Genomic DNA, 26,665 nt, shown 5'->3' with positions numbered 1-26,665 from the left:
AACAGTATGTGGAGAGATATGAATTAAGAAGAAAAGGGAAAGATATGCATCTATTTTAAATACACATGCAATTGCTTCCTGTAGCCTAAACAATGCACAGCACATAGAACTATGTGGTCTGAAGAGGGACTGCTACTTCATGTCTCCACTATTCCATAACTTCCACCAACTGTGTAATGCACTTCTAAAGGGCTGTCTAACAATCCAGCCCTGTGGGTGAGTGGACAGGTAACAGAGAAGGAGAAGTGGTTCTGCAGTGATGTGCTTGATCCACCAGCCACTGATCACCTTTCTGAGAGACAGACATCTGTATCTTGGCCAAGTATGGCTGGGATATGTGAGACCCCAGTTTGCTTTCCTGCTCCACAATAAGGTCGTGTGTCCTTGCAATGAGATGGTATTACTGGCTTTTAACTGTGGGTGTGTGTAATTTAAGGCTCTAATGGGAACTTCAATTGTAGACTGATGACAAATCTTTATTTTCTATCAAATTTATACTGGATTTTTCCCCTAAACTGTAACAAATAACTGTATACATACTTTGCCAGGGGGACTTTTTTTATTTTTTAATTTTGTCCATTTTTATGATTAAATGTCAATAAAACTTACATTTTCCTCTCCAACTTCTTTGTGCTCTAATAGTATTTTTACAGGAGCATAAAAATTATAAAACAGGAGTACTCACTTTCACAGCAGGAGTTAGGGGCCAGAGACAAAGCATAAAATGAAGTGAAAATTGTATAAATTTTCTAAATATAAGAAGGATAAATCCTTTTTGTCAGTTTTAAATTGAATTATTTAGTTGTGAGATTACACAAACTGGACAAAAGCAACAATTTTTTTTGCGTTCATAGCTATGGAAAAGAATATTGCAGAGTGCTTAGTAGAAAAAGAGACATTTAAAGTTCCTTTGGGGAAAAAAAAACTTCTCTCTTTGCAGATAAACTCAGAATTAATTTCACAGTGCCCCTTGTGTATAACATCTCAGAGGACTGTGTATGAGAAACAAAAGATAGGATGTGGTCATGAGACTTTTCTTTTCTCCCTCTCTGATTTTGGTGTCCAGCTGCTCTGCACTATGAAAAGTGAAAGAAATAGTGTTGAAATATGAGCTAGCTCTGGCCTAGGATTGCTCAGCCAGATCTGTCTACAAGGAATTGAATTTTCAGTAACCGAACTGTGGTTCAAACTGTGGTGCAGACCTTGCTTGTTTTGCTGCTTCTTTTATCACACCAAACAAGGTATTTCTGTGCTCAGTCTTAGCTTTATTTCTTAAAGCAGGGAATGTAAAGCCAGGCAACAGAGGGTACTGTTTAACCTTTTCTTCACCCTTGCTTGCTCAAGGTGTCTGAGAGTGCTGAGTGGAGCAGCTGGGGCTGGCCAAGAGAGAGCCAGGAGAGGTCTTGACTCAACACGTGCAGGATGCTGGGGAGCAGCTGCTGCCTGCAGCAAAGAGCCTCTTCCCCACACCAGGTCCAGGAGAGCCAAGCTGCCCATCGCTGCTGCCTCTGGGAGGAGGGAAAGGAGGTCAGTGATCATTTCCCAGGGAGCTTTTAATCCTCTCTGCTGGCTGCTGTCATTCCCAGTCATTTTCATCCCTCCAGCAGTGATGACAAACCTGGTTCTTCTAACTTGTCTTTTCTTGTAGCTTTACCCCATTATTCCTGGGGTAATATATTTATGTTGCAAAAAAAGTCTAGCTATCTTTGGCTCAAATTTTCTTGAATTGTAGTCCCAGGTTTATGTTAGATTTCCAATGAATAGGAAGACATTTTTTCCTGCTTGTCCCACTTTCTATACTGTCTGGGAGAATACTGAGTACCTGCACTTTGTTGTGAATCTGTGCAAAGTGTTTTATATTGCCTTATGGAAACACTGGGACTTGGATCTTGTCTAAGTATTGAAATTTTTTTCTTTTAAAAAGACCCATACCAATAAGGCAAACACCGGCTGTTTACTGAAGAAAACTGTGTCCAAAATGGAGTAAAACCATTCTAAGATTGGTGACGCAGAATTTTGATTACCTGTGTGTGTTTTCTAAAAAACCTTATATTGCAAAACAATGTCAGCTGGAGTTTTATTGGTAGGGGAGATTCATACAGATGAAACCACAGACTGTTTTTTTGCAGGTTAAAAGCATATGGTGAGTTTAATTTAAATCCTATGGAAGTCCAGTCACATATGGAGCTTGGTTTGATTTACAGGTTGTATTCTGTAGCCACTTTACAAAAATTGTACTCATTTTTCATGTTTAATGGCCATATGTCTCTACTGCATTATGAGACTATGTGGCCTCCATCTGGTGGCTAATTGAACACCTGAAATGTCTTGTTACTTAATAATTAATGATTCTTTGTAACTAATCAATACAATATCTGACTGATAGAACATGAGTTCAAAGAGAAAGGAGGATAGATTTTTGGTAAATGACTTACTATTTTTGTGACTCTTCCATGGGAGTGACATGACCACAGGAATGAACTCTTGCCATTTAACTGATTTTTAAGTCAAGAATGACAGAGTCCGATAAAAGTAAAATAATGTACAAATTAAAAAATTGAAATGCATACTGAAAGGATATCCTATGAAGTTAGAGAAGTGTTCTGATTACAGAAAAAAAAACTGAGTATATCCTTACACAGGCCAGGGTATATAAACTGAAGAATGGTGTTAGGTTTGTATTGAAATGAGAATGTCTATGGAGCTTAAGTCAGTAAATGAAAATGAATATACCTATTTCTGACTATGATTTTTTTTTTGTTCTCAAGTTTCCACACAGTTTGACTATAAAACAGGAGTTAAATTTATTACCCTTTATTATAATGTGTTTAGGAGTGAATGTTCTATATTCCTACTACAGATTACACCAAAAACCTGAGTAATTGTTCATTTAAATGTCTATCTTACAGGACAGCAGTGGGGAAACTAGGTTTCTTCTGCTGTGTTTTCTTTGTACTGTTGAGTTCTGTACATATATCTTCAGATCAGTCAAAATCAGAAGCAAAAAATGCTACATGTAAATAAGCCTCAGTTGAATGGTAACACAGTGAAAGCTGCAAATTTCCTCTAAAGTTTTAGTAAAAGGGTTTGTATTTTTGAAATAATGGAATTTTTTTCTCATGGCTATTCAATATTTTCTGAGAGGTGAGTTATGTCCTCCAAGCATATCCAGCAAAGGGAACAAATAAAGAAACTCAGTATTAGATAAGTTAAATGTTTATTAGCCAAATCAGTAATGTAAAATAGTAGCCAAATATAACATAGACATTTACTAAAGTGTAAAATATTAAATAAGTATAAAATAGATGTTCCTTTTACAGCCTGCAGGAGGTGTTTGCAGCATTCAGGTGCCAGACACCACCATGTTACATTTGTCTGTGTGACCTTGATTATGAGGAATATGCAAACCATGACATAAAAGTTCTTGTCAGCACTTGTTAGCACAGCTGTCTCAGCAGAAGGAAGAAAAGTAAAACTGGAGTCAGCATAGAGGAGGCCACAATCATAAACTTCAGGTAACTCTTTGCTGGAAATGCTCTGAATGATTTATTTTACAGAGCAGCTGGTATCTTTATCAGGAGTTTTCTGTAGCCAGGGTGTTTTTTCCGCTAACAAGTGGGAGCAAGGCTTTATTTTACAGGCTTAGTTTGTTGTGCAGTGCTGTGCTGTTACTGCCTGTGCTATGGTTTAACATTCCCCCTTTGGCCAGGGAATGGAGAATGACTGACCAGTTTCCAGTAGCCTTAGCCTGTTTTTGGATGGTGTTCTCAGTGAGATAGCAAGCTCTCTGAGAATGGCTCCTGGAGGTTTTTGGCTTTTTTGGGTTGGGGGCAAGAGGCAGTGTCTAAGAAAATAGTCACCTTGAGAATTAGTGGTTTTGCTTGTCTCTACAACTAATGCTTTTTCATTTAAAACAAAAAAATATTTTTAGAGCAGATTGAAAGCATGTGAGAGTGACCATAATAACCTGGTTACATCACTCACCTGGCTGACAAACCATCAAAATGAACTTGAATACAGTTAATTTTGGATCTCTTCTTGTAGTTCTGTAGCATAGTTAATGCTTTCTGAATGCCAAGAGAAATTGTTCCTGCTGAGACTGAAATTGGTGGCAAATGCACAATATATGATGTACTTTATTTCTTTTCTTCCTTTTTTGCTGATGTGCAATAATAAAGTCGGTTTTATCTGATGCAGTTTTGTGACTGTGTGCAATGAAGGCACTGGTGGAGAAACATAAATGATAATGTTGTCTTAGGAAGAGTTTTATTTACCCTGTTTTGTCCAGTTTGAATGCCCTCATATGAACCAGGTCTGACAAGGTTTTCAGCATTTTCTGAGAATGTGAAACACATAAATGCTCTCAAAATCTTCAATGAACTGACCAAAATGACTGATCAGTTTTAAAATGTAATGGCCTTTGCCTTGCACTTTGATTGAAGTTAGGCCAAATACCAGTAGGAAGTGAATGAAGTTTTCCTGAACAAAGTATTTCAACTGCTTTTTCAATTTCTCCTTCAGTCTATCAGAGGACAATACTGTAAAAGTATTGAAGCTTGAGGCTTTATAATTTGGAAACAGGCATGAGTGCTTACTGCAAACATCTATGACCTTCATTCCTGGTAGGAATGAATTCCCCTCAAGAAGACTTTAGAAGTGTAGGAAAAGAATGAAACAAAAACATAACTCAAATTTCATGTAGAGCGTAGCACAAAGGTGTTTAACAACAGTTATCAAAAAAGCTTTCTACTTTAAATAGTCAGTGCAATGAGGGTTTCCTAGACTTCCCTTGAGAGAGAGGGGAAAAATGAACCCAGAACATGAAAAAAAGCCCCTAAACATCAGGAAGGTAAATATCTTGCAAGAGGTGAAAATCTGACACTGTGACTTCTCAGCTGAATGTAATTCAAAGAAAATTAATACTCTTTAGCTCTTCCATCTTTTATTAAGTTTACAATAGCAGAAAGAGGAAAAAAAAAGGTTAAAAATTGCTAAGAATTAAAAATGCAGACTCCAAATTAATGTGAATGATAGTAGCAGTAGATGTTTTGTTTCTGATCAACAGTCAGTTCTGATTTCTGTCTTCCCTAACTGTAGCTTTTAGAAGTAGTTTGCACTTTAATTTTTCTTCCCCTCTTTAAATGGGATATGGTACCATTTTTCACATAAACAGCTAAAAAGGGCTGCTAGAGGATAGATTTTTGTATTGGTTACTTTACAGTCCTTTTTTTGTCTTAGCTGAATAGTGTTCAGCACTTTCTGTACTTGTCTTGTGAGGTTGCATTTTGGAGGGTATTTTCTTTCTGCAAAATTACTTCATTTCCTATCACTCCCACTTTTTCCTGTTTCAATTTTCCCAGGGAAAATGATTTTTTAACAATTCTTTCCAGACTTGTTTCACTTTGGAAACCTTAAGCTTGCAATGAATGATCTAAACTTTCACAGGTGAGTTTAAGGAGACTGGTGGGAATCTACCACTGAGTTGTATTCTGTATCTGAAAGCAGTGCATTGTGCTGGCTCACATAAGATGTTAGATGGAGTTGAAGTGATACCTGGATGCCTACAGGGTAGGTTTGATTACTAAAATCTGGTTTAAAATGAAACCGGATGTGTTGTAAATTCTCTGCTGTTTTGAAAAGCTACAACCATTTTTCTTGGCAGGACGGGGTTTGTGAGCCACCTGCATGGGTGTTCCTCTGCCCCCCTCACTCTCTCCTCTGGATGTTTCTCCTTTCGGGCTGTTCAGGTGTTTCCTGGGGATAATCTTCAGCTGGGTCAGGTACAGATTTTTTTCTTCAGGAACTGTGGCAGCCTTAGGGGAACTGTGTTCCTCAAGAACAATATCCACAGTTTAGGAGTAGATAAGAGGAAGGGGCTTTTACAAACGTTATATTTCTCTAATGGATTTTTCTAATGGACAAAATAAAAGGAACCATTTCTTCTATCTGCTCCACAATAAACTCAAGACCTCTTTGACCCTGATATATAGTGCTATGGTTTAGTTGACTTGGTTGTGTTCAGTCAAAGGATGGATTTGATGAGATCAGGAGTCTTTTCCAAAGTTAATAATTCTATGAAGAAATAAAGTTTATTTTGAAGTGAAAATTCTTATATTTTTAACAAACCAATCCTGGAAACTATCAGCAGTTCCAAGAAATATTTGTAGATCAGAGCACCATGGGATTAAACTTTGATTATCAAATGTGTGAAAGTTTGCATTGTCACATAATTGTGTGGCATTATTGAACTATATTTAAGTACTTTGAATTACATCTACTAAAGAATCTACTGGCATTCTAGTATATTAAGAGAAAAATTTCTTTCAAACAGGGAAAGGCTATTGTATGAAAAATTACTTTTCTGCTGGTACCAAGAGATAAATTACACGGGTACATTTGATTTTTTTTTTATATTTGATGTTTTTCTTAAAGGATATAAATATCCATTCATGTATAATTTAATGTTCTTATGGTTAATGCATGAATTAGCTCTTGAAAGATAGGAAGAACAAGTTTACTTAATTAAAAATTTTATTCAAGGAGGGGTGTATGTGAGAGGGGTGATAATATGCTGCCTTAGAGATTTTAGAGCTGTAGATGTCACGAGCATGTTGCAGTGTAGGTGGGAAAACACATGCATTGTGTATATTTGCTTTGCTGTCTCAGGATTCTGTCAGAGAAGTTAATAATTCCTCATATCTGACAAATAAAAGGGTCTCTTTTCAGACCCCACTCTTATTTAAATTTCAGGTACAATCCAGAGTCTTAACTTTTCATGTTAGAAGAGCAGTACAATTCTTGGAGTTTTGGTAGCTGTCAGGTTTAATATCGGTTCAAAAACTTATTTCTCTTGGGGTTGGCTTATGAATATGACCAGTTAAATAAATAATTCTTGCTCTCAGTACACACTAGCACAAGTGATGCTTCTGCCTTGATGGCCAATAGGTGTGCTGGTTTCACCCCACTCCCCCTCTTCAAAGTGCCCTTCTGGCAGGCACTATGGTTTGTTGCCATTCTCATTGCTGAAAGAATGGCTGAGTCTTCTGTCCTGCAAGGCTCTGAGGCAAAATACCTGAAACAACCCCAAACTGATTGCCAATCGTGAATTCTTTATCTTCTGAATTATTTGATGAAGTTCACATATGAAAATCTGTTTCCTCTTCACTTTGTTGTATCTCATTCTGAACTAAGAACCTGTCAAAAAGTGGGAGTGGAAGGAAAACAAGTCATGTGTTATTATGTGCAGGGAAAATGCATCTAAATTTAATCTCTCTCTTCTGCCTGGTCTTTTTAGCACTAATAATGTCTCTTAACCAATAAAAACATCCACACAATACAATTAAAATAATTTAAATTAAATAATTAAAATTTAATAAATAAAATTAAAATAATATAATTTTAAAGATAGTAGTATAAATTAGAACAACAGAATGCTCCTGACTTTTTTCAGTGCTTGCTGCCATTGATGCCAGAAATTACTGTTGCCAAAAGATATCTTTTATCACAGAAAGATAAACACATAAAAGATTTAATCTGTTTGAAAATTATCTGTCATGCAAAATTTATGAAATAAATTAATTTTAAATGCCATAGTTGGTTGTTTGGAGCATAGATGTCCTTGCCTCTACAGCTGTGATATTCAACTGAATGAGCCTTATTGTTTTCAGCTTTTAAACTCACAGTGGAAGCTTGGATAACATATATGATATGATTTTTAACAACTACAAAACCATAAAGGGAGAGGTTGTCGATTGCAGTCTATTTCCATTACATCTTTCAAATCTGTACTCAGTTTCTGTTTGAGGTGGATGTTTATCTCTGTAAATATATGTAGTGTGGTCAAAATGGAATAAAAAAGATAGCCAAATGGTTTCAATACATTTTATTTAGATGCTCGAGATTATGCCTCATAAATGGGTCCCATTCTATGAGAGGAATAATGCTGTCAAGGGTAGTATACGTCATTACAAATATTGTACAGAGTGATTAGAGGTACAAATGAATTTTATCTTAGTTGACAGTGACATAAGTTAAAATTTCAGTGCAGAAATATATGTAATAATTTGCTGGTTCTTTGAATTGTTTTCATGTTTAATCTATTTGAGGATAATTAATTAGTTACTCATATCAATTAGAGAGAAAAATACTAAAAATATGTGATATTTTTAATGTGGAATAACATAATGGTTTCTGTGTTTTGGTTGTTTTGGTTTTTTGTGTTTTTTTTTTTAAAGGCGAAGTCTTTAACCGCTTGGGCTAGGAACCAAATATTAATGCATCATATCCTGTAAAGAATAACATGAAATGTATTAAAAAGTTCTGAAATGGTTTGTTTCAGTTATACAAGTCACATGTGTACCCTGAGACCTTGACCTAAGTGGACTGAAAAGATTTTCAAACCTGCCTGTTGAATGGTATAAATGGATATTAAAAACCTGTTTCCTCTTTGGTGCTCTGAGGGCAGCTTTTGAATATATGACAGATGGAATTTGTTTTATTCCTGTCCCACTGTCAGTGACTGTAATAACTGGCTATGCTGGATGAGTAGGCAGGGAAATCAGAGTGGGAGTGAGGAAACCAATGCTATATTGTCCTTGAAATTTCCTAGTGCTGCATGAAATTCAAAGCAATATAAATATTAAAGTAGCATTAGTCTCACTTATAGGGAATAGATAGTGTTGCATTTCAATCTAATTTTTCTTGTCATGTCATTTTCTCTGTCATATGTTGCTAATTAAAGATTACAGGAGAGAGCTCCCTTGAGGTAATGCACAGTTATAATCTCTGTTTGAAAAAGATTTGCTTTGGATGTCCATTGGCCTTTCCACATTTAAAATGTTTTATGAATTTTCTGTGCATGCTGGGGCCTTGACTAGGTGATTTTCATGTTCTTGAATGAACATGAAAACATGAACAATCAACATTTTCTCATGTTCAGGTACATAAGATTGTTATTTTGAACTGTGATGGCCCTATTATCCTTTAATTGTTTAAAAGGAGAAGCAGTTGTCTCTTTCAAGCAACTGCTCCTTATACAACAAAAGAAACAACCACATCAGCTAAGTTGTTCACAGAGGCAAGGTCACAGTAAGTTGTAATACAAAATACATGACTTTTTGAAGAATAGAAAGTTTAATTTAAACAGTGTTATACAATGAACAAACCCCATTTTTTACAAAATATCAAGCTGTTATGTTGAATGCAGAAAGTTAGGCCAAGTGCTAGATAAGTTTCAAACAGAGAAATGATAAATGACTGTTGTATGAAAGCAGGAGAGCTAAGATAAGAAAACCAAAAGGGACGGACTTGGTGGACAAAGTAATTTTTTCCATTTTGTAAGATTATATTTATGAATAAGTGTCCCCCAGGACCAGAACTGAACACTGGTGCAAAATGTGAAATTAAGATCTCTTTATGGACTATTTGTGGAATTTTGATGTCATCCTCCAAATTTTACAGCCCTTTTATATGCTAATCAATAGTAAAGATTAGAAATTAAATGAATAATAACGAATTTAAATAACACTTAAATGGGACAATGATATTTCTGATCTATTGAGGCCATTTCCACAATCCTTATAAAGCTTTTAGTTTGGCAAATATCTCTGTAAAATGAAAACTGGCTTTCTTTAGAGCCTCACAAACTGAATTTTCGTAAGTCATTAATGCAGTGGATTAGACATAGATTATTAATTAATTAATTTGAGTGATGCACTTATTAAATAATTTCTTTCTTATCAAGTTGGATTCTGCTCTCTGCTGCCTCTGAAGTTTCATTATTACTGGGAATAATTAGGAATTCTTTAGCAGGTAACAATAGTGTAACTATTTTGCTTTACGGTGCTTTGAACTTTGACATTTACTTAAACTAGCTTTGAATATCTTTTGCCTGATTAGATAGTAATTTTAATCCCCTTTGCTAGCAGAGACCCTTTGCACAAATAGCTGAATAACAAGTGTTGAGTGTAGACAAAAGGGACGTAATGAAAGGAAATGTCTGATGGAAATGCACATTACTCAGCATCTCAGGGAGGGAGGGCTGTGTCTGAGTGCATGAACAATATTGCTAAGGTGAAATACACTGGTGTAAGCTTTTTTTAGTCATGAGAGTCACACAGGAAATTTAAAGGAAATTATCTTTATAAATCTGTCTTTGATCTTCTTAATCTATTATTCTGTGTTGTCTTGCTCCCAAGGAGAATGCATGTGTGAAATATGAAATTAGGTGCTTTAACGGGCTTTGAATTAAAGTCCTCTTGAAAATCCATTCTGTATGCATCTACATGTTTGTGTAATTGCTTGGCAGACCAAATCCTGTGAATGTAGGAGTAAACCTGCTAATGGATTTGCAGTTAAATTTTCAGAGTAGCATTTGTGTATGTTGTCTGCTTTTAGGTAATATGAAAAAAATGAAAAAAAATAAATATTTCCATCTTGAATTCTATTATCATAGTTTTTGGTTGAAAATAATGGTTCTTAGATCTACTGAGAACAGTAGTGTATGACAGTAAATTCTAATTTTCTTACAGTATTAAAAAATTTTTGTGACTTTCTGTAATATTAAACTGAATAATTTCTTATTGAACCTTAAAATTTTATTTACTTTGTTTTACTAGCAGCTTTTGAAAGTATACTTGCTCCATATGTATCAGTAGCCTAATTTAAATCAAACAGCTGTGGCAAGTAATTGTAATTAAACTGCAACCTCTGGTACTATTGAATGGACAGGAGTATTTGAGTCTGATGTGTTCATTGATGTGTTCACAGCCTGAAGAAGTTTAACAAAAATGTCACAATCCGTGAGTAACATCTAGTGTTTCTCCTCTAACTGCATCATTCTGGATTACTTTAAATTAACCCTAAAATCTGTGCTTTGTCACATATGACATCCTGACATGATTAATTTTCTTAGGGGATAGTGCGTGAGCTGGTCAAGAACCCAGGAAGATTTAAAGATAACATTGTAAATGCCATAGTCAGCACTGGCTCTGAATTCTATAATTACTCATCATTTGTATAAGGAATTTCATAACTTCTGTGGTGGAAAATTTTCTCTGTATTTTGTGTGGATATTTTTATTGGTTAAGAGACATTATTAGTACTAAAAAGACCAGGCAGAAGAGAGAGATTAATTTTAGATGCATTTTGTCTGCATGTAATAATTCTGCTAATAATTCACTACTTCAAAGCATTGAAGACAACATAAGACACAGATTTTAGGAATGGAATAAGTCTTGCAAAATGTATCCAGCACAATTTACTTTTAATTTACTGAATTCAAGGACTTAGTCTGAGACTCAAAGTCACACAAGGCAGAGTGCATCTTGTGTCATTCTCATTTTGATAAGAAACTGTCTGACATTTTGAAAAATGTCCTACTCTAATCACAATCAGAATATATAAAAGCTCTGTGATACAGAATTGTTTCCTTATTCACACTGGACTCCTGTTCATAAGCTATTACCTGAGCTGTGGATTTTGGCTGATAAAGTCAGGCTGAGGTTTTTTTCCCCTGAATTTGTCTTCAGCTATTGTTGAGAACCATATTGGCAGGATAGTCAGGTGCCCAGAATGTGAATTCTCTTGGGAAAATAGAAACAAAATTATTAGGATTTTTGTCCCTATAGGAACAGTTTTCCAAGGATGATTCAGACACCTGATTTTCTTAGGAGATGGTATTTAATACTGATGTAATCTTACAACATTTTATTATAAAATACAGATACAGCATATCTTTGCATATCATTCCTTGTAAACAGAGAGCATACTAAGTGAACAAGCAGAAAAAAAAAAGAAAATTCAATGTGTTAACTTTAGCATCATTAAACTATTTTGACTGATGAGGCTCTCTTAGAAGTGGTATTAAAACTGCAAAGCTGTATCAGCTGATTGAAGGAATCAATCTTCCATTAGTATTTTGCTGATTTTACAGGAAATAATGCTGAATAGGTAGTGTAAGCAAGACCATCCATGACTGAGAAGGACAATTACACAATTTATATGGCCTAAATAAAAGAAATGTGATGGCTCCTTGAAGTGGAAAATTGCTTTACGGTCAGTGTGTGAACTTCACTTTTAAATATATGCAACAATTCTGGTTTTGGAAGACCTAGTCTAACTCCATTATCTGTTAAAAAAAGTGTCATAATTCTAATACATAATAAAATGAAATTATTTACAAAGACATCAAAGGAAAGCTTGATTTTGATATTATTTCTTTCTTTCAAATGTGCTCAAATAGCTCTTCTCCCCTTGTCTGAAAGAGGTTCTAGTGGTCTTCTACCCTCCCATGTCCTCTTCAAAGCAGAAGTCCTTGAAAGCAGAGGGTAAGGTCTGTGTACCTTCTTTAGATAGCAATACAAAGGCGTGACTTCAAAATGGAAATCGTGAGATTCCTGTAAGAGAATTTTGCTCTTGATAAATTCAACTTTGTAGTGTATAAAATTCCTCCCCCTTTCTCCTTCACAAGAGTAGATCAAACTGCATTACTGCTTGAAAGCGATATCCCTTCAGCTCCTTTTATCTGGCATATAGTTTTGAAACTTTGTGTTGTTTGCTTTTACCTGATATTTGTCAGTTTAAAATTTGCACCTAGTGGTTTGCCAAATTATTTTATACCTATTATCAGATTTCTTCATTTGGAAAATATAAATATTTAATTGTACCATTACTAGATAATTCTTCAAGAGACATCTGAGTATTTTTCTATCTTCCAAGCTACGTAGTAGGTCTGTAGAAAACTCTTGTAAGTTGTCAGGACTCTTCTAGGGCAACAGCTTGCTAAGAGTTTATCAAAACTCAGTTAAGCAGTTTCATTTCCTTGCTCATCTAAAGATGATAATGTGAAGAACTTTTGTCCATTTTATTTTTCTTTGTGGTATTTTTTTATTCCATAGAATAGAATACATTGCCAGTTTTCCCCTGTAATTTCCATTATGAATAGGAGGTATTACAGATAGGATTATTGATTTTGGATTATCCTGGAAATTAGAGATTAATTAGTCATTCACTGTGATAGTGTATCATTATTTTTTTCTCATATTTGTGCAACAGCTTCAACAATATTGTGTGGAAATTATATAAAAAAAACTCTTGAATAAAAAAATTTCCATATTTTCAGCATAAAGGTATAGAGAAAAATATAGAAAAACTATTCCTAAAGGATTCAAGATTCTGAAGTATATAGCTTATACTCTAAGGAAAGTATCTCTGTATATATGTATTTCTTCCAATAGAAAGGTAATATTGAGTTTTAAAGGGCTGTTAACTCTGCTGTGGAAAGATGTCACTAGAACAAATGGGTTTTAATGTGTGAGCCACTCAAAATTGTTTGACACTGTTTATGCAAGAAAGAGCTAGCAGCAGGACAAGTAAATAAAGTAAAATATTAGTTTTTGCATTTGCTATATTCAAATCAAACCCAGATTTTTGTTTTTCTGGAACATGTCAGATGAGAACAAGTTATACTTGAGTTAAACACAAATTTATGATATCAGTAGCTGAGGCAACCACGCAAGATTCTTGTTTCAAGGTTTATTGTCTCATTGCTGTTTTACACCTGCCTGGTTTTTTGACAATGACCTGCCAGTAGGCTACTTTAGGCTAGATGAGAAAACAGAAATATTTGTATGTTCATAAAGGGAATTCCAGAAGGAGTGACTGTATGTATACTAAGATACAAATGCTTCGAGAATATGTATTGCTTGAGAGTGAAAGAAAAGGAAATGAAATCTTGCAATTTCAATGAGGATTAATTTGGCAAGCTTTGGTCCATATCCCTGCGCTTCATGGCATCCCACAAATATAGATGATTTTCCATTCAGTGAAGATTAATTTTTTATTTTATGTTTGGTAAGTCTTCTTGTACAATTCTTCTACTGTCTTTTCTGTATTGTTTCAATTTTTGAGTTTGCTACTTCAGTTAGGTTAGTTTTGGTAAGTTCTGGCCCTTTTCATTTTATTTCATTTCATTCTGATCTATTTGATTGTAGTAACTTTATTTCCAAATTTTGGGATGTTTTTAATCTGTTTAATCCATAGCTAAGAGGAGAGGAATTGAAATGTTTTAAAAAGCAATGGACAAGATATTTTTCTTCAAGAAATCAGTTGTCAATTACTGGAAAAAAATTGAGATTGCAAGTTTTATATGGTTTGCATGGACAAGCTTTGGTAGTGGAGGGGGTGGAATACAGGGGTGGCTTCTGTGAGAAGCTGGTGGCAGCTTCCTCCATGTCCAGCAGAGCCAATCCCTGGTAGCTCCAAAGATGGATGTGCTGGTCAAGGCTGGGCCTGTTGGAAACAGTGGCAATGCCTCTGTGATAACATATTTAAGAAGAATAAAAACACTGTATTGCACAGATGTGGTTGCAGCCAGAGAAGAGCAAGATGAGAATAAGTGAGAGGAGCAGCTCTGCAGACCCCGAGGTCAGTGGAGAAGGAGGGGCAGGAGCTGCTGCTGGTGCCAGAGCTGAGATTCCCCTGCAGCCCCTGGAGCAGACCACGGTGGGGCAGCTGCCCCTGCAGCCCATGGAGAGCCACGGGGATGCAGAGATCCACCTGCAGCATGGAGGAGAGCAAGTGAACGCCTTAGAGCAGGTTTTGACCCTGTGGAAGACCCAGGATGAGATGGGCCCATGGCGGGCAGCCTGTCCTTGAGGGGCTGCACCCTGTGGAGGAGTGACCCATGTGGCAGCAGTTGCAGGTTACAGAGATGTTCCCTGTTTGCTGCCTGGGCAAGCCAATATTCTTGGTTTAACAAGATTCTCTTGGTAATTTCTAAGATGACAGCACATAATTTTTGTTTCATATTTGAGGTATACTGTTGCCCACTATTTTTGAAACAACATATTTATTCCTACACTATCTTGCTTCCAAGGCATTTTTTTTCTATGTTTATGTCTAAAATAATTATCTTGAATTCAGACTATTTCTATGAGATCTGAGGTCGTTCTTAGTTTAATATAATGACATTTGAAAGTGTAGAAATTCCTTTGCCAAGTGTCTTACAATATTATTAAATATTCTTATCACAGGTAGCCAATTCTAAAAACCTCACTGTAAGTTGCTGCCAAATCATTTAATGAACCATGGAATAGACACCTGTTTTAGTGTTCTGTTTACACTAAGAGGAAAAGAAAAATGAAAGGACTGAGGCTCTTTTAATCGGCTTTAAATTCTTTCAGATTTGAAACATTATTACAGTTGAATGACAATTTTCCTCTACATGTCTGTATTGCTCATCCATCCACTCAGTAGCTGAGACTGCAATTTGCATCCCAGTAAATTTGTTCTCTAATACTGGAAGACGCTAAATTAAAAGGTATTTAAAATCCTTGTGCAACCCATCTACTTTGAGACCTTATCAAGTTTTTAATAGTGAGGAGAAAAGAGAAAATGTACTCTTGCTGTAATAACTCTCAACTTTCTTTGTTTTTTGCTCACTGATGATCATATTATATTTCTTGTACTTCTCTTTTGAAGTTTCCTCGTGCATATGGAGTACAAGAATTAATTTAATTTGTCTTCGGAGCCTTGTTCAAATGTATAAATTTGTATCGTCAATTGCTTATGGTTCAGCTGCTTTCTTAATTGATCTCTCCCACTGAATATTTAAGTAATATTGTGTTGTTTCCATTCACTCCCAAAACAATACTGCAATCACTGACAGTTTTATGTTCCTAATGATATTTTAGTACATTTCTCCTTGACTTCATCCTATTCTCTTTTAAATTATGTGTATTCAACCTGTCATTTACTAACTTTCATGTAACAGAAAATATGATGTAATCCAGTAGGATTTCAATGTTTACAACATCTGATTGATCTTAAATACTTTATTGCTTTTTAATAGCTAGATGCATCCTGAAACTGAATGTGTATCCTTTGTTAAATCCCCTATTGCTGTAAAATCAATACAAGAAATTTCATCATTTTTCCCCATTCTTACAATTAATGTCAATATCTTCCTGATATTTCTTCTCAGAAATTCTTCTGTTCTTTTTATTCTCATTCCTGAGGCATTAGATGTATTTATTCAGCTATAAAACTTAGTGGTGTTTCTGAGTTCCAGTTGCTGGAAAATGAAAGATAGTTAATGGACATATAACAATACCAACCTCAAGTACTATTACAATGAAAGTTGAATTGTGGAACAGTTATCTGCAAGCCAGTGAGGTATTAAAGTCATATTTAATGGTAAGTAATCAGATCACATGGGGAATAGTCAGGGTATCACACACAGCTTCTGAAAGCTGCGCAATTTTAACCTTGAACTTGACAGAAAAACAAATAGCTGTTCTCTTGATCTCTTTTGTTCAAAGCACAAAAACTGAAAGAAAACTTCACTACAATTTCTTCATCATGTAGGTGATTAGCAATGGTAAGTCCTAATTTTTCTAATAATGGGAGTGCACTTATGTAGTGTCTGCAGTAACCTCCACGCTGCTTCTAAGGATTTTATTCTACTCTCTTCTTAAACCTAATTTTTATAAACTTTCTTATTTTCCATTATTTACCTCTGAAATTTCATGTGCCCAGTCTTTGTTCCCAGAATCTGCTGTAGATATGCTTTTGTGACTGTTGTTTAAAAACTGGAACTTTTGAAAGAGATTTGAAAGTTTTATGAGATTTGTTTAATCTTAGCCTCATAAATCATCACATAGATCCATCTTAAGATTCATTAACTAGCTCTTTCTTGATACTATATACTATCAATAGCATTTACACATTTTATCTCTATATGATGGTATTCTGACATGAAATTTGTGCAGATTTTCAGAACAGTGAAAATTACCTGGCAGAAATTATTTTCTTCCTTTGGTGCTCCGCTGGTTTCTTTAAGCATATTGCATTTGGTGGATGTGGGTGTAGGGGTGTGGGTGCAAGGCTCCTTGATGACATAACCTCCAAATCTTAATTTTCAAATTTAGGTTTACAATTTTATACCATGCAGATTTTGTGCTAATTTACAGGTTGGTTAATTTGATTTGATAATTCATTTTAGACAGAGAATTGCTGTTCCTGTAACTCCAATTGCTCTATCTTTTCTGAATATTGCATGCTCTGCTCTCGCACAAAGAGCAGATTCTCACACATTGATTGTCTGACTCCCATAAGTTTTCAACACATATGATATATTAATCTGGTACTTTATTCTGGATCACACATTCCAATTCCTCCATCTTTTTTCTTGGGCTTCCAGCATTTACAACGTGGAAGGCATGCTATTGATTGGTTACACTTCTTGTCACTCTTTTAAAATGGTATTTTGCTTCTTATTTCTATATTTGATTGTTTGATTATTTCTGTCCTGACCTATCCTTTTTTTTTTTCCTGAGAATACAGAACTTTTTTGTGTTCATATTTACAAATGCTATCTTAAACCCTGTGTATTTGCTCCTGTCAGCTTTCCCTCACTACTCAGTTCACTGTCGACCCTGCTCATTTTAATCATCAGCACTTTGGTTCCTTAGAGGTGAATTCATGTCCTTTGCTTATGTCCAGAGTGCCCTCAATTCCTGAAAAATTGAATAATCCTCCTTTTACAGCAAGTTCTGAAAGTGTGTGTCCATTGCTGTTCCTGGACAAGTGTGGGTACTAATAACACTTCAGAGATTCTGGCAGAGACCTTGGTTGTGTTTTCTAGAACTGTATGTTTTGGGTCTGAAATTTTTCCTCTTGCCTATTTCATTAATATACGTGGAGAAAACAATCACATTATTCTCCCTGGCCTTTCCAAGCTGGTTCCTTTTAATGGCTGTACCTTCCTGTCTGTCGCCTTCAGAAATCCAGAAGCCTATTTGGCTGAGGAAGGAGGCTTCCACCTATCCAAAATGTTTTCTGATTCTAGAAGGACATTCTTAGTCTAGAATGATACCCATCTGTGTCTTTTATTAGTCTTCTCCTTGCTAGACTTTGATGTTTCTGAGCATTTCTATGAGCCTCTTCACCCCTGAAATCCTACTGCAGTGAAACCCCTAGTTACCTGGTCTTTTTATGTAGTCCTGGGTCTCTGCTCATTCACTGAATCTCTCATTGCTTTGGAGAAACCCAGAACATTTGTATTTTGGTAAAAGAACTTATAATGACAATTAATTGCAGTCTTTGCACAAGATTGTATGATACAGTAACTTTTATAGGGGCAGATTTTAGTTATACCTGTTATATATATATATATAGTTATATATACACAATGACCTGCATGCTCCACCTCATATGTGAAAGCCTTGCTCACTAACTGAAACATGCATGAAAATCTTCCAAAAAAAATCACTGCAGAATGTGAGTTGGGGAGAAAAAAGAATACATTTAAATTTATAGCAGAAAGAAAAGTAACATAATGGAATGGAATAGGTTTCAAGGGACTTTGAATCCCAATATATTTTACTTTTTGTCTTTTTGTTAGTAGATATTTGCTGTCTTTACATTTTCTTTCTATGTTTAAGAAGTATTTAAAACTCGCAACCTATGATTATGTTCCCCTCTCTTCAAATAGGTGGGCTTTAGTAGTAACAGCTCTTTTTAGAGTTTTAAATTCACACATTTATTTGCATATGCATATTCCTAAATCAAAAATGCAGATTGCTTATATGTCTAAGCAAATTAGAGTTTATTACATGCAATAAGAACTTAATCTGTGCCTGCTAGTTCTGTTCAGGTATCATGTCCATTTAGACACAAATATCCAGTGGATATCTGTCTCATTGTGTCATTTAAAAATGCCTTCTCTCTGTCACATGTGGTGTCATTTCACACCTACATAACAAGAAAAAGCAAAAATTTTCCGGTTCAAGTTGGGAAACCATGATAATTTATGCAAAAAACTTTTTTTTTTAAATGCATGTTTTGCTTTACATTCATATAAAGAGGATGTGAAGTAAAAAAATTCTGTGACATTACTTTCTCTTTTAAAAACTTTAAAAACACATAGATATATGCTTAAGGTGTAGCAGTAAATATTGAATGCAAAATAGGTTTTTGCTTTTAATTTGTGAATGTGATTATATTTTTTACTTTATATGATTGCATATATATATATATAATTGCATCAAAGTATGCGTTGCAATTAATACACATGTAATTATAATAACTGGTCACATCAGTGAATATTTCAACATGTGCTTTATTGCCATAGTGTCATTTTCTCATAAAAATTCCTGTTGCAAATATCAGGCAGGTCCTGGTATTTGCACCTGCAGCACGTTGCCACAGTTTACAATTGAAGGAGAACAGGACCAAACCTGGGATCTACATTTGTACACAAAAATGTTTATAATCTTATTATTTCATTCACCCACGTAGCTTTAGGTGCCTTTGTTTTGTTTTGAGGTGTTATATTTTGTTTTTCTACTGTCCTTCCAACTCAACATTGTCAATCCCAATTGGATGAATTGTTCTGGAAATCACTGTCAATGGGCAGCCTTATGACATTTATCATATTTTAAAACTATTTGGAAAAGCCTTTTGCTTTTGGCTAAAGGCTAATGAGGAAGCATGTCTTGCCTTCCAACTTCTTCTGTTACAATCAAACTAAAAAGATTTATTTGCAACATTAAATAATTCATAAAGCTAATAAAAAATCACTTCTACATATTACTTATGCCAATAAATTTTATTCCCTTAGATAAAGGACATTATTTTGAGATCTTTGACATTTAAAAAGACCTTAGAAATCCCTAAATCCAGTACAATTTATACTGAGTGATTAACACCTATGCTAAATAAAAGGACATAATGATGATATACTCCTTGGTAGAATAATCATTAAAATAATGGCTTCTGTCTTTTCTCCCAGTGTTACTCAATCATAATAATGTAAATTTTAAATCACGTGGTTTATAGAAATTCTCTCTGCAAAAAGAAATGGGGAGGAAAAATAATCCCTTTTATGTGTGCATATTCACAGTGACTTGGATGTTCCTCAAAAATAAGTCTGTATAAGATAGGCATGACTATGCTTAAATGCCACTTTCAGTGCTTTTAGCAAAGAAAAACATATCTGTCCCATAACATATTTAAAGTTTTTACCTTTTAAATTTATTTAAAACATATTTAAACATATTTAAAGTTTTAAATTTTAATTTTTTTTTTAATTTCAACAATATCAAGAATAGATAAGTGAATGAGATTAATAAGGACTCTTCTAGAAAACAGATACTATGTGTTCATGGTTGAGGAATTTCATGCAAATATTGATGAATGCTCATCCTGCATGTGGGATAGAGAGGGACCCTGCTTGATGGCTGAAGTCCTTTGCAGCCTCTGACTGATGGAACTGAACATCATGACAGACTGTGCCATCCTTCCTGATTAGGAGGTGCAAACAGAGTGCAGACAGTTGCAATGCATCCTCATTCTTTTTCAGTCTCTCACTCGAGCTGGAAGGCAGGCACTTTCATTTTCTAAACAGTTTACTTCCAGTGTCATTCCTGGCATCTCTTTCAAATTTGCCCTGTACTTCATCTGTTGTCTGGTGATGTCCTTTTCAATATCTGTGGCTGTATAAAACATGGCCAGGGTTACTGATTATCCAAAACTGAATTCAGAATGACCTAACTGATGGCATTTCAAATTTCAGCAAACTTCAACAGCCATTAGATTTTAACAACTGCTGTTAGAAACTCATCAATCTGACATAGAAGACAAACTACATGCTGATTTGTGAATCGTTTGATAAACCCATGGATTTCACAGCTGGACTGGCTTAGATATTTGTACACGTAAATTTTTTAATAGCAAATTACTGAGAAATTTTAAGTTCAACTCTTTCTTCTGCTAGTATTCTCTCTGCTAGATTTTATGATGGCTTCTGCCACAGATGTAAAAGTTACATCTGCAAAAGAACTTGTAGGATATAGTTGGTCATGTCTACTTTCTGCTGTCTTTCCTGTCAGCATTGCCATATGCATACCAGTGGTTAAAGTGCATGGAACTATTTGCAAGGGAATATGAAAAAATCCTTGATGAGTCTGATGATCAGCACTTAGCATTAGCAACACCATCATTTTTGTTGCTTCATTCACCTGCAAAACCCAAAGGTTAAAAAGCAGCATGAAAAGAATAAAACTTTCAACTGAGATTTTTTTATGTGATTTTTTTAAAAGGAAATCTTTCCACAAACCTTACTATTTAAAGGACAAATCTATGAAAGAGGCTTCTGACCATGAGCATATATAATGAACACAGTAATCTTAATTATCCCAATAGTCATTTGTAACAGCTAAGAGATGGTGAGTCTTCCTGCAGGGATAGTAATGAAACTGCCAGCTGGGGTGGTGGGCAAAGTAAGGAGAATAAATTAGGTTTTGAAACTCCCTGACCCACCCCATTTCCAACTGCTTTTTAGATGTGGTTTATGGTCTTTTCAAATGTTCTAAATGAATCAGCTTTTGCGGAAGTTAGATCAGGGTTCACTCCAACTCCAAATGAAATCTCAAAAAAATTTAAAATAATTAACCTGTTAAACCTGGCTGCTGGGTAACATGCTGTTTCTACAAGGGTTTGCAGGGCACTTCATGCAATTCACTCCACAAGATGCTCTGAAACACAGGAGGGAAAGATATCAGCTGACAAAACCGGCAGCAATAGATTGAGGACATTGAACCTGTTATGCTCATTTTAAATTTTGTTTAATGGGAACAGTTTTTTCTATCTAAGACTATTTCTTATGTTTTAATAGAAGTGACTTGAGTTCCAGTGTGAAGGAAAAGTCCAAGTGAACTGTGTTTCTTTTTAAATGAAATTGTCTTTATCTTGTAGCTGCAGTCTGGTAGAGAGTGAATTTCATTTGAAAAGAGAGGACAAGACAAGAGTGACTGAGTTTAGCTTTATTCTAAGTTTATTCTAACTTGTTCATTACCAACATTCAGTGTCTCTCACAAGTTTAGGAGAAACTTGATATAGAGACTTTTTCATTAGGAAAGGGTCTTGTAGAGGAACACCATAGTTCACAGATACTGGTTTCTCACAAAACTAGCAAAGGGCTTGCTTTTTCAATATATTTAATTTTAAAAATATATAGATTTATAGGGGTTTTATTTGCCATACTGCCTCTAGCAGTACTTCTATCAAAGTAGGAGGAAGTAATGATGTTGATTGGCACCTTCATGAATGGATATAAATAGAGGCAGAAAAAGATTTTACCAAGAATTTTTTTAAACTATCCAACTTGTGAAAGTTTATAAATGTCCCTCTCTCTCTGGTGCCTCTTTAGATCTGTTCAGTTATTTATCTTATCATTAATTCAGTGGGAGTCTGGGTACACTTAGTGACTCCTTGAGTGCATTTCCCTCCCTTGTCCTTTAGTCCATTGACCTATTGCTTTGGGCAGAGTTGATTTAAAAATTGTGAGTTTGATGCTGTCCCTATGAATTGCCTAGTCTGAAAAAGAATTTTTATTGTTTTGTATTTATTTATGTGTGATGACAAGGGAGGAGTGAGGGGAAGCTGTGACTTTAAACAGCTTATACAAGTTACTTGAAATGAAAATAAATTTAATGAAACTCTCATACATTGTAATTAACTTGGAACCCAGTTTCTCAGAGGGAAATAACAGGGGCATGTCCATGGAAGCTTGTGGACTCTCCATCCTTGGAAATGCTCAAGGCCAGGCTGGATGGGACTCTGAATAAAGTGATGAAGTGGGTGGCTTCCCTGCCTGTGGTGAGGGGGTGGAAATAAATTATGTTTGAAATCCTTCCAGCCCTAACCATTCTATGATTCTATGCTAAACCAGAAATCTGACGGTTTTTTTTCAATTTTTTTGATCCTGATTTTTTTCAGGGCTAGGCACTTTAGAATTAGGAAGAAATTCTTTACTGGTAGTAACTTCAGACCCTGGCACAGGCTGCCCAGCAAAGCTGTGGATGCCCCATCCCTGGGAGTGTCCAGGGCCAGGTTGGAGATGGCTTTAATAACCTTTGACAAGTAGGAGGTGTCCCTGCCCATGGCAGGGAGTTTGCAACTAGATGATCTTCTCCCTTCCAAACCAGGCATTCTATGAATATAGGTTTCCTAAGGATTTAAAATCCTTAGGAAATAGGAAAATAGTGATTGTTGTGTGTTAGTGACTGGAAAACAGATGGATAAATGAAAAATAAATAACTCTGAAACAGCATCTGCAGATGCTGGCTATCAGTCTAAGCTTGTAACAGCTCCTCTTTCCAGTGTGAACTGCTATTTTGCCAAGTAAATGACAAGTAATAAACACTGATAAATGGAGTATGGAAGTCCTAAAATATATTTTGTATTTCTCTTGGCTTCAACTGATAATAAATTGATGTTTTTAAAATTACAACTTCACCCATTAGTATCAGAATTCCCGTTTTCAGCATGAAACTACATTTCATATGTGAATATGATAGCTGTTTTTTTTTCATGATTATATACACTGAAAACCAGCTGGTTTGGTTTATGATTAATTATTAGGATATATTAAATATTACTGTCTGTTTTTAAACTTTCAATGCCTTGTACTGGAAGGAGAACATTTACCCGCAGGTGTCATATAGTTTAAGTAATAATAATGGTGCATCATATAAATAAGCAAATATTTATAGAATTAAACTGTAAAATACGATGTGGCACAGCAAAATATTATCATACATAAATTATATGCACCTTGAATAAATGTGGGGTTTTTTTTAGTTGTTAAATTATATAACCTTTCCATGTAACTGCCTGGGACATATTTTTTTTTACTGGTGCCTATTCACTGATGGTAAGCATAATGCAAAAGCTGTTGTGAGGTAAGCAGGATCTGGTTTTGAGCATTGTGGAATGCTGTAACACTCACAGATGCTGTGCGTGATAAGAGACCAGGGGCTATGTCTACAGCAGTTAATGCAGAGGTGGTGATGCTCCACAAGTGTGATCCTAGCAGTATTCATGGGAAGGGTGGGAGTATGACAAATTGATGGAGGAATACAGATCAGGTTCAGAGTGTTAGCACATATGGATAAAATGACCAGAGAGAAATACTGAGACTACAGAGTTAAAACACAGTTTGCAAACCTGAGGCATTGTGAATGCAATTTTTCTGTCTTCGCTGTTTAATCCTTATTTCTTACATTTGATTGCAAATAGAGAAAATTAAGCATATTAATGATAATGTAATTTGGGCCAGCACAGAAATCATTATAATTGTGAGATAAGTGGAACATTGAAACCAGCAGTTCAGGAGACACCTTCCTCACTGGCCATTTTAAAGATAATCATGGTGACTGAAAGTGAATGAACACGAGGTTCTTACCTGTTCTGACAATCCTAAAATTTGGCCAAAACCAAAACCCAGTGTGATTTGAGTTGTGCAACTTTCTCTATTTGCTTAATGTAACTTAGTAGGATGGATCCTTTTTTTCTCATCTGCATCTTTGTTTTCCTCTTCAACATGTGCTCTCTGAGGAAATTATGCAAAGGCTGCTTTTCTCTCTACTCCCTGGCTGTAGCCTGTTTGACAAAAACAGAAAGTCCAATGCTGTTAGAAAAACAACAGTCTTTCACATACCCAGACTTAACCTTCAGTTTTCTTTTCACCTTTGGGAAACAGGAGGGCAAAAAGCCACTGCAAACCCCTTATGCATTTCACTTGTAGCAGTAGGAATGCTGCCTACAAGTTATTTTAAAGAAAGGCATGTTGTTTGACTCAAATGAAAAAGAACAAAGCAGAAAAAGTGTTTAGCCTCTGATAATTTAAAAATTACAGGTAAAATGAGTGCAATATAGGAATGTTCAGATGTTGGGAGTTATCAAGCTCAGTATCTAAGCTTGAGCTGTGTGCAATATCAAATTAATCATGCAGTGACATATTTTTCTTCCAGTGTGCTTGGAATTTTCCAATGAGGAATTTTAGTGATACATTTTTCTCCCTGCATTTACAGCAGACTACAAGAATTTTAAATAATGACACCCCTTCCCAAATTCTGGAAGTTTAAAAATATTAAATATGTATTAAAATGCTAGTGGGAAGAGTTATACATACATGTATTAATTCCATTTTAATAAGAGAATAAATGCAGTAAGCTACAAATAGAAGGGTGGGAAAGAAAGGTGAAAAATTTAGTCAGGCCAACATTTTTTGTTATTCAAGTGTTGCAATGTAATACTACAATCTAGGTATTGATTAAATTTTATTTCTGCTAATCAGTTCTTTCTTCTGTTTTGGGAAATAATTTCTTGATATCAGCAGTAGTGCTATTGTGTGAATTATAGCTTTATTAGTTAGATTTATTCAAAATCTTTCAGCCTTAGGATGAAGGCTAAACACTGGCTATATAAAACTTTACAACTAGTAAGAAAAGAATTCAGTATAGAATCCATTAAAAAGAAATTACTTTAGTCAGAGCATAAAGCTATGCTTCATTCGTGATTTCTATGAGGCTACTGGGCAGGATACTTAACTCAGAGCTCCTCAGGTCAATTCCTGCCTTTAATACTAACCTGCAGCTATGAACATGTATTATTAGAGAAATGATGTAATGGAAAATCACCCTGATGTGAAAGCATATTAGAAATCACAAGTGAAATGGCTCGCTTGGGGCCTTTGAATAACAAAGCAATGGATGGCTGAAAGTTGGGAACACTTCAGCTCCTTTAAGGCTCATAGATTATGTGGATTATGTGGTTCAGTTCATAGTATCTAAGTAGGTTTCACTTTCTATTGCTTCTGAGATTTGTCACGAGATAACTGGTTGCAAACATGGCTGAAACTTTATAGAATGCCTTACCCCCAGAATAAGATGGACAGTGGAACTAGGAAGATCTTATTAATTTGCTGGTCGTTTTAGTTGCTATGCTAAGCTCAGTTTTAAAACTGTATGAACTGATTTGAATAACTAATCAAAGTTAATACACTATCCTTTAACATTTGAATGATTTTCCTGAGGAAATGTGTTTAAGAAATAAATCTTGGTATAGTCTAAGTATTGTTTAATAGTTTAAATGGATTTTGACAAATTCTGTAAAACTTGTTAATTACCAGATCCAAAATAACATGAAAACATATAAATTTTTAAGTGTAATTGTACAAACTATCCTTGTATTCTTCATCATTTGAAAAAGAGATCTGCTCTTTTTGACAGGTGATGGCAAAAAAAGAGGAGAGCAAATTACTTACTACAGCAACCTCTGCAAAAATCAGCTCAATCATAGAGAAGTAAAAGTGGCGAGGTAGAATTAAAAAAACTCAAATCAATTTCCAGCCACATAACAATTCAAAACTTGTATTAAAGTGAAATTGCCTGAAAATTGTAACTAAAGACATAAATAAATGATATAAATTTTTTTGGCCAGTGCTTTTATGATATTCAATAAATGAATTGCAGAACGTTACGTATATTCTTGCACAAAACCTAAATCAAAAACAGTCACCTGACATTCCATCTTCTCCTCCAGTGGCTTTGAGACACTTGACAAATGCAGTGTAAAATAAATTACATACAGAGAACTTTGTAGTAAAATTGAACTAAGAATCTGAGAAAAGGACATTTTTTTTTTTTTGCTTGGGAAATGAGTTTTCTGAGACTTATTTAAGAAATTTTGCCAAGTAGGGTGAAGGCACTCATCACAGAATTGGTAAATATTTAAAACCGCAGTTTCACAGAATAGCCTTCTAAAGCAAAGCAATGGAAATCTATTAATGATTTACAGTGATAGTGTTAAAATTATTGGC

At 35.0% G+C, this 26,665-nt stretch overlaps 1 long non-coding RNA gene across 2 annotated transcripts in view; it reads left to right on the top strand.

The window, feature by feature from the left end:
- The window catches only part of LOC132072433 (uncharacterized), a 51,548-nt gene extending 25,283 nt beyond the window's left edge, over positions 1 to 26,265 (top strand). Inside the window, exons 3-5 of one of the 2 annotated variants that reach the window (XR_009418315.1) lie at positions 5,663 to 5,780; positions 6,332 to 6,390; positions 11,933 to 12,196. This is a non-coding gene — a long non-coding RNA (uncharacterized LOC132072433). Of the gene's footprint in view, positions 1 to 5,662; positions 5,781 to 6,331; positions 6,391 to 11,932; positions 12,197 to 26,075 lie in introns of those variants that run through there. The other variant, XR_009418314.1, reaches the window with a different exon arrangement.
- The last annotated feature ends 400 nt before the right edge of the window (positions 26,266 to 26,665 follow it).

Source organism: Ammospiza nelsoni, chromosome 4 (genome assembly GCF_027579445.1).
Source record: "Ammospiza nelsoni isolate bAmmNel1 chromosome 4, bAmmNel1.pri, whole genome shotgun sequence".
Lineage (NCBI taxonomy): Eukaryota > Metazoa > Chordata > Aves > Passeriformes > Passerellidae > Ammospiza > Ammospiza nelsoni.
The sequence above is the reverse complement of the archived record's forward strand: the minus strand, read 5'-3'. Positions and strand labels throughout refer to the sequence as shown.